We start from the raw sequence: 8,777 nt of genomic DNA, 5'->3' as shown, positions 1-8,777 counted from the left end.
TCAAATACGTTTTTATTGCAAATTTTTTTAATCGGGGAGGGGTGGGGGTTTGCGGAACGGATGCTAGTCCGAGAAATTATAGATTTACTTCATTTTGATATCATATTTTTTTTAAATGACTTCTTGGAAAAGAGGAAAAAAATGATCAGGGTTATTATTAAAGCTTACCATAAGGAATGTTCCTCTGAAATTTCGCGGTCCGGCCCTGAAAAACCGTGTATACACATAAGGGCTTGTCGGCCTCGTGGTGTAATGGTCAGTGTATTTGTCTACCACACAAGAGGTCTCGGGTTCGATTCCCGACATGGTTGATATGAAATATTATTTGAAAGAGTGTTTTTACACTAGAATATTTTATAGTCCCTGGACTGGCACCTGAAGCATAAGACTGATCATCTTACCTTCATGTAACAAAAATGATCAAGATACGCTGCGATTGGTGTACCAATGCAGTGCCCTATGCACCATTAGGTGCGGAAAGCGAATGATGATGATGATGATGATATTGCCTTAAAGCAATTTATTCTCACCTACCCAAACCGTCCCATTTGAGAAAATCAGTGGTATATGAACATATTGTTGGTCTATTATAATATTTTCATTATAAAACAAATATTCATAAATATATATATTTAAGAAATAAAAATTGACTAAATACCTATACTATACTATGAAGAGAGGATATCTACACTATACTACTCGTGTTCTTGCCGGGAATCGAACCCGGAACCTTTCGTGCTCGAGTCAAACATCTTAACCACTACGCTACAGAGGCCGCCTAGGATAGTGTTAGATGTCAGTACGGCTCATTTTGTCAACTGTGAAACTGCCCGCTATCCGTCATGGCGCCGAAAACATGTACGCACTGCACATGCTTACGGACAATTTCTAATCCCAGAATCTGCCCCGTGTAAAACAGCAAATAAAATGGCTCAAGATTTGGTACACTGTTTGAGATCTTGTTCGAATTCTGACCCATGTAATACAAGCTTTAGACATAATATTAATGCCTTCCAATCCAGAACAGACATATTAGTACCAGAGTCACATCTCTGCGATAGAATTAAGAAATATCAAATTGATTTGATAAATCAGTATCAGGGTGAATGCTGTGCTCCTGAGGGAAATGGAGGAAAGATATTGAACGTAACTCCGCTGGCAAAGATATTAAAATGTTATGTTTTGTCTGGGAGTGAAAATATATTGTTTTTGAAAGTTTCATTATTCGAATAGTGAATCATTTGATTTCATGAGTTATTAAATGGACATTAAAGGTTAGAGATTCAAATGTGGATTATGGACACGTAATTCTGGATATTATACACCCAATGGGGACATTTAAATACATGGAGTTGAATAATTACACTTTTGATATAATACACGCACACAAAACATCTATATTTTAGTACATGTTACACACAAAATTAATTAGTATGGTAGTGATAAAAGTTGATATGGTAATGAATGTTTAAATAAAATAAGTTATTGAAAACTTGTAAGTATAAAATTTGCGATCGTCTTGGCTTCTTGTCTCAGTACTAAACATAATACTGACAAAATTTTATACAAATATTAAAATTTACGTGTGTTTGCTATACTGATCTTCTTCCATCGTATGATTCAGGAATATTTTTTTAAAGATCAAATTGTAAACAAAATATCATAAATTTGAAGTGCTTTTTTAAATAAAAGCTTTTGATACATGGTAAAATTAAAATTGATTGAAATGATTTGCAAGATAAAAAGCTTCTCTCGCTCATTTTCAAATGACCGTTACAAAAGATTTGACGAATTGGAGAATTTTACGTCAAAGCATTATGCACGCCTTCAACATTACATGTTGTGGTAATACTGCAATACGGCGTAACCTGTTTTATTATTTTTTTACATAAATGTTTTGCTGCAACATATTCGTCATAGGGACTAAGAGCCGTTAGTTTTAAATTATTGCTATTTTTACTCTAAATAATTATAGTTTTTTCTGATACTCCAGTGGTATTTTAGGTTGATTGAAATCGTAAGTGATATTAATATTAACAGAACGCTCTTTGGGTTCCTCTGCCAAAATATTACATTGATAGTTGCGCCGCATCGCAGTATACCGACAATATTTTATACGTTTGACTGTACGAAACAAAATTTACACTGGTGCAAAAAAAAAAACATCGTAATATGATTGTTACATATTTTTATTAATTTTTATGTATTTTGTGTGCACTTATTTAAACATAATTTGGTGTATTTAACAATGATACATGACTAAATGAGATGGGTACATTAAATATTGTACAAAAATTATTTAGAATTTTAAATAATAACAATTTTCTTGGTTGCGAAGTCAGTGCTTCTCAAAAATTTGTATGGATCTTACAAAGCCAGACCGCATATTCAAATTCCTTAACTAACCCGTTATTTTCTTAACATTGCGACAGTCTTAACTAGAGATTAAATGATTAGAACGAATTCACGCATCAAACGACTAGCGTTTGAAATCTTTCACGATGTTGCCCTACAAAAGGGTGCTAGGAATCGCTAAGACAAACGGTGAGGTCATAGGCAGAATTGGATAAGATCAGCAGTTGCTAAACACCATTGAAAAAAGGCACGCCGAATGATAATTTCTCGCATACTATTTTTTGAGGAACGGCAGAAGGCATGAAGAGGACACGAGTACCAGGATAAAGGAGACAATAAACTCCTCGTTATGGGACCGTGCAGAATAGAAAAGGATGTCGGAATCGGCTGAAAACCAATCCCTGGAATTGATATGAGAAAATAAAGATTAAATTAATTCATTAAGTCTGGATTTGGAGCAATAGGATTGATACTTTCTGATTTTATACATTTACAGATTCATTCTCAATTCCACCTTGATCCCGAGATGGTTGAAGAAAAACACAGACAAAAAGGAGTACACGAGATAAAGGCGCACCGGCAGAGGTTTCCTGCCTATTGACAAATAATAATTATACGTATGAAATTATTAATCTCTAGTTATAACATGAACTACAAAACTTTCATCCTTTTTTAATAGACTTTCTAATATAAACCAGACATCGGTGGGTATTTTTTATTTATTTACGTCATTTAATTACATTTACGTTTCATTTTACCGCATCTTTTTATCATTACGCGCGGGAGATTAACCGGTGGCGACATAAATGGCATTTTCTTCTTTGATTTAAAATTACTCCCGCAGTTTGTTGAAAACAGAATGGTGTCAGTCTTATGGCTTGACCCTTTCCCGGTATTTAGGCATACGATATTTAAAAACTACGCATCAATTCTTACAGTTGAATTTCCAAAAACTTATATTTTCTTGTTAGATATGATATTTTTTCCCTTTATGTCAATTGTACCATCAAATTAACGAAGAATATATATTATAATTGCATACAAGATAACATAATATATGCGAGTCAAATATATGCGAGAATTTTGATCAGTTTTGAGTTCGTTATTTGTGAGTTAGTTTCAAATATAACAGTCAATATGAAATTATGCAACAAGACCAGATATTTAAATATAATATGAAGTTGGATTAGTAGAATTTAAATAGATTTATAATGACTTTTTAACTTCAGCAATATCCCAAAATGATGTTTTTTGCAGATTCGTGACTTTGGCATAGATCCACGATTATGTCCTGTCTAAAAATGAAAAATAAACCCTAATTTATCATTACAAAAATAAATTACTTTCTGTTGAATTTTGGACGATTTCGGGCGGCTGGACAGGAAAGGGTCAACCTAATAATATAAGTGTAAAGCGGAGATATTAATTTAGAAATTCCCCCACCACAGGAGAGTTTCTGTACTTAAAAATCACACTTATCTTTTTGACTGCAGATTCTGAAGACGAGACAATACGCGACGCCGCAAATTCCCGAAAACAGCCTAAAGTATTTGTTCAATTTGGAAATGGCATCAAAAATTGTCTATCTTTAGGATTTGTAGCCAAGGTTAATACACTCGTAGATACATGAATGGCAGCATTTTAGCAATTTTGAATGAACTCATAAATAAATAAATACATTTTACAAAAATCATGGGAAAAATTTATATATTGTCACTGTGAATCTGCCGCTTAAGTCGTCAATAAAGAATTAGTCGTTCAATAACGGAATTCTTTTCTAAAATATGAATTTCTCGGAGAATATATTTAAAAAACGATACAGAATCAAACTAGTGTTGCGGACTCGCGACTAAAGGTCCGAGGTTCGAACCCCTCTCTGCCAGAACTCGATTCTTGTTTTCTAACAGTGAGTTATTTGAAAATAAATATATATTATAATTGAATATGAAGTATTATTTGTGACTAGTTCTATTTGCATACGGTAATCAACAGGAGGATAGATTCACAGTGACATAATACTATCTAATTTAACTTCTTTAAAACACTAAAACCGTGACCAGCTTCCCAAACAATTTCAATTTCGCTAAATTGTTAAAAACTCAACATTTAAGATAAAACTCAACTAATTTTCGTAATACAAAGTTAAAATAATAATAATAATAAAAAAACACATTAACAGCTATGACACTTTCGACGATCCGCTCGATATAATATTTACAAGTATAATTTTTCTAAATCTCAGTCTATAGCGTGGCCCGAATTTCGTTGGCCGATTTTCATAATTATTTTTTTCATTAGTCGAAGTACAATTAACTAAAAACGTTGAGAAATTTTTAGGAACAATAGTTTAACTACACATATTTATGTAAGGAGGTATTTGTATTGTTAGGTTGACTAGTGTGCGTGTCGCCGTACATATATCAGGCGCTGTCAGAAGTGATTGTTAATTTAAGCCACGTTTAAGATTATAATCTAGCCGCATAACCTAATTTAACACTAATTTATAAAATATGTGGATCATAAAATAAATTCGTACGATGCGACTATGGTTTTATTATGAATCTTCAAAACCATCCGCAAGTCTGCGAAATTCCAATTATAAACATGAAATAGTTTCGCTTAAAAGAATCGGTAATTTGATTGATGATTTGGCATTAACTTTTTTAATCGCAAATTTGTTTTCTAAATAAAAATTACGCTGTAGCACTTTTTAGTATGACAATTAATTGAAGTAAATACTTTATGTATATTGCGCCTTGAGTGTAAAAATGTAGTACGTCCAAATAGTGTAGTTTAGAGATACGGTTTGAAGATTTCACTTGGCTTGAAAAACTTTTTTTTTTGGCGTTAATGTTTTAATTTATCCCTTTTACACTTTCAAAGCTTGTGACAGATGCGATTGTTTTGCATTTTAACCTGAAATGAGAAATTCGCACTAGTTTTCCACTCACGGTGCGATATGTACAATGTATAACACATACGATTAGACGGATAATCAGCACGTTGGATTAGATTCGGACGACGCACACACTAGGGGATATTTCTTCACGGGTGGTGACATATTTTAATTTAGTAAAAAAAATACATTTATTTCGCAGTACATAAAAGTGTAAAACATAGAAAATAAATACACTTTTTTTAATACAAACATACAATCAATTCATTCTAAAAAATACAAAGTATCGGTTTCTCTATAGTTAGTAACAGCTATGCTGATATTTGAAAATATATTTACACTGTCGCTTCACAGTGTTGGTAGGATTTCAAAGGACAGTTGCGTGTTTGACTCATTATATGGAGAAATATAATATTCTGGTCCCATCAAAATGCATAATTTTGGAAAAGTGGAAATTCTGAGGATTAAGAGTATGTTATTAATATTGAGAGCATTAACTTTGAGGTCAAACATTTTACTAAATGTTATTAAATATATGTATATAATCAGTTACCGACTTTTCTGTGTTTAACGGTTTCAAGACCTACTCGTCTCTTTGCCTGGACACCAGTTAAACCACGTTAATAAATGTTCCTCTTTCTAAACTTAACTTTGAAAATGAATTAAATTTAATAAATACTCTTTTAAATAGAAAATTAAAGAAAAAATCAATCAAACGATTTTTAAATCCTGTCAACAGAAATTATAATAATACTAACAACGATAATAAATGGAGAAGAATTCTTTATGTAAATACTATATCCACAAATGTATCCAAATTTTTACCAAATAATATCAAACCTGTTTTTTACACAAATAAAAATATTGGTAAATTATTGCTCGATAATAAAGGTGAAAATAGTTTATTAAATAATTCGGGTGTTTACCAATTTAAATGCAATTCTTGTCCTTCAGTTTACGCTGGAAGAACATGGAGAAATTTTGATATTAGTGTTGAAGAACATGAGGTGTTTTCACAATAACAATTTCTCGCAATTCAAATTTGCAAATCAATTTTAATCGTGACTTTAATAAAGATACAGATGTTAAAATCTGACATACAAATAATAGAGGGTTAAAAGTAAATAATACGGAAATATTTCACATTAGGAAAGCTTTGAAAAATAGTGTTCCTTTGATGAATAATCCAACAACCTTTTAATATAGCCCATTGTAAATGTTCCATTGCAAAAGTAACCCTATACCTGTTAAACACACGCCTCTCCCTCTTTTTTCAACTATTTTTATAACCTATTCAGCGCATGTAAGGGTTGCTTATTAAAATGCACGTCGCGTTGGTTTTATATTTTTGCGCAACAACTATGGTGAAGGCGTAGTGGGTTTTGCATGTTGGTTTAATCAGGGTCCGGACGAAGAGACCGGTAGACATAGAAAAGTCGGCAAGTGGTTATATACAAATATTGAATAACATTTCGTAATAAAAGTATGTTTGACAACAATAAGATGCAGACGATAAAACACCTATACAGGTTCTACGTGATGCTTCGCATGATGCAGCGCCTCGTCGCCAACATTGAGCTGTTACTAGCGATAGAGAACACCGGTATGTGTTTAACGACGAGACGTCTAATTAGGCATTTCTTCTCACAGAGTGCATATATCAATACTCGAAACTTAATAAGCCAATTGATAACAAATCGTGCTCTCCGCATACAAAAACCACAAACACACTAGTCTTAATTTTCTTAGTCGTTTTCAGGCAGTGTTACATTTCCATCAACGCCTACGCCGAGCGACACTTCCTATGGAAAGGTTACAGTGACAATGTTTCAGTCCAATATTATTACATACGGGTTGGCCGGGCTTCGGCCCGCTTCGTGTGGATCAGAAACTAAACAAGAAATTGGCTCGAATTAGGACTTTTTCATCATTTACGCTATATATTATGTTAGTTCATAACGATCTTAAGACCTAATATTAACATTTCATTGCATAAAAACATACCAAATTTTACCGAGAGCATAATTGATAAAGGCCGTGATGCCACTTTTTAAGCCAGTGGATTCTCACAAGAATCAACCAAATTTCTAGAAAAGTGAACCATGCAATTTCTAGTTAGTTTTTCTGACCCACACAAAGCGAGCTCTACAGACTCTTAGAATTATCACATTGCGGTTTCCCCAAAAAATATGTACTCAAATTACACAAAGGGGTATGCACAGGATAATACAGGGTAAAGAATATCTGTACCTCAGAGGCAGACGGATGCAAATCCAGATTTTGATGAAATGACATTTCGATATTCGTATCCAGTTTATGACCATCTCCATTGATTTTGAAGAAATGTAAGTCTTACAATAAAAAAACAAATGTATTGAGATACTGAAAATACAAATAGATGTTTTTTTTTCATTTAAATTATTTATTGACAATTTTTGATGGAATTCCATTGTAATGATGTAATAACTTATATTTACATACAAGTTATTAATTTAAAAAATACTTAATATTATCTTAAGTGTAGGTACTTTTAAAAATAAGTTGAAAAATAAACAATACGCAATATTTCAATGGAACAGAGTGAGACAAATGATTGAAACATGTGTTGGCGGGGTACTTTAAGAGAATATTGTGTTATATGAAAAATATTTATTGTTTTATAACAATGTACAGGTTCCAGCTCAACACTTGAGATAATATTTAGTTTTATATAAATTATCCTTACACTGTATAATATTCACCAGTTCGAAGATGCCCATTAGAGGTTGAAAGCACTAATTGGTCAAAATCAATAAGTGGAAGAGTACCAAGTATTTTTTAAATTAATGTAACTTATATGTAAATAAAAGTTATTACATCATCACAAATAGATGCTATAAATGATTAGAAATCACTTAGAGAAAGTAGATTCTTTAGGCTTTGGTAGAACATTTGACGTTTGGATTTGCATCCACCCGCCTCTGAGGTACAGATATTATTAATGTAGAAACATTACTGTAATACATTTCCCAAGAGTCTTCAATTAATCACAAAACGAACTCCACCATCGCACGTCACAATTTGTCAAAAATAAACAGTACAATTAACTACTGTGATATTTCATTAATGTATACTTCATTTTAGATATGGCTTCACACAAAATATAGGCGAAAAGGTTCTTTTATCGTACCATTTCACAGCGTAAATGCTACACTATGGTCTTACTAAATCACAAATAGGGAAATACAACTTTCTGTTTTTTACAATTTTAATGTAATAAGGGTCTATGAAATAATGTAGAGTAATTCAACAATGTTTGATTATGTCCAAATGCTTGCAGACTGGCTGGGATTTGGTTCAGCCGGATGAATCTCACCCACGCGATAAAGGTTTCAGCTCTTTTACTTCACAAAAGTCAACAGATGGAAGAGTTGAGGAAATGTGGATGTTCAAACATAGGCAGAATGGTGAATGTTACACAGTGTGTAAAGTGGCCACTTAAACCAGCCAATGACAGGACATAAGCCCTGTAAATGCCTAGACTTCC

This window comes from Micrasema longulum, unplaced genomic scaffold (assembly GCF_059751315.1).
Source record: "Micrasema longulum isolate JH-2025_06_02 unplaced genomic scaffold, ASM5975131v1 h1tg000034l, whole genome shotgun sequence".
Classification (NCBI taxonomy): Eukaryota; Metazoa; Arthropoda; class Insecta; order Trichoptera; family Brachycentridae; genus Micrasema; species Micrasema longulum.
Note: the sequence above shows the minus strand (reverse complement) of the source record.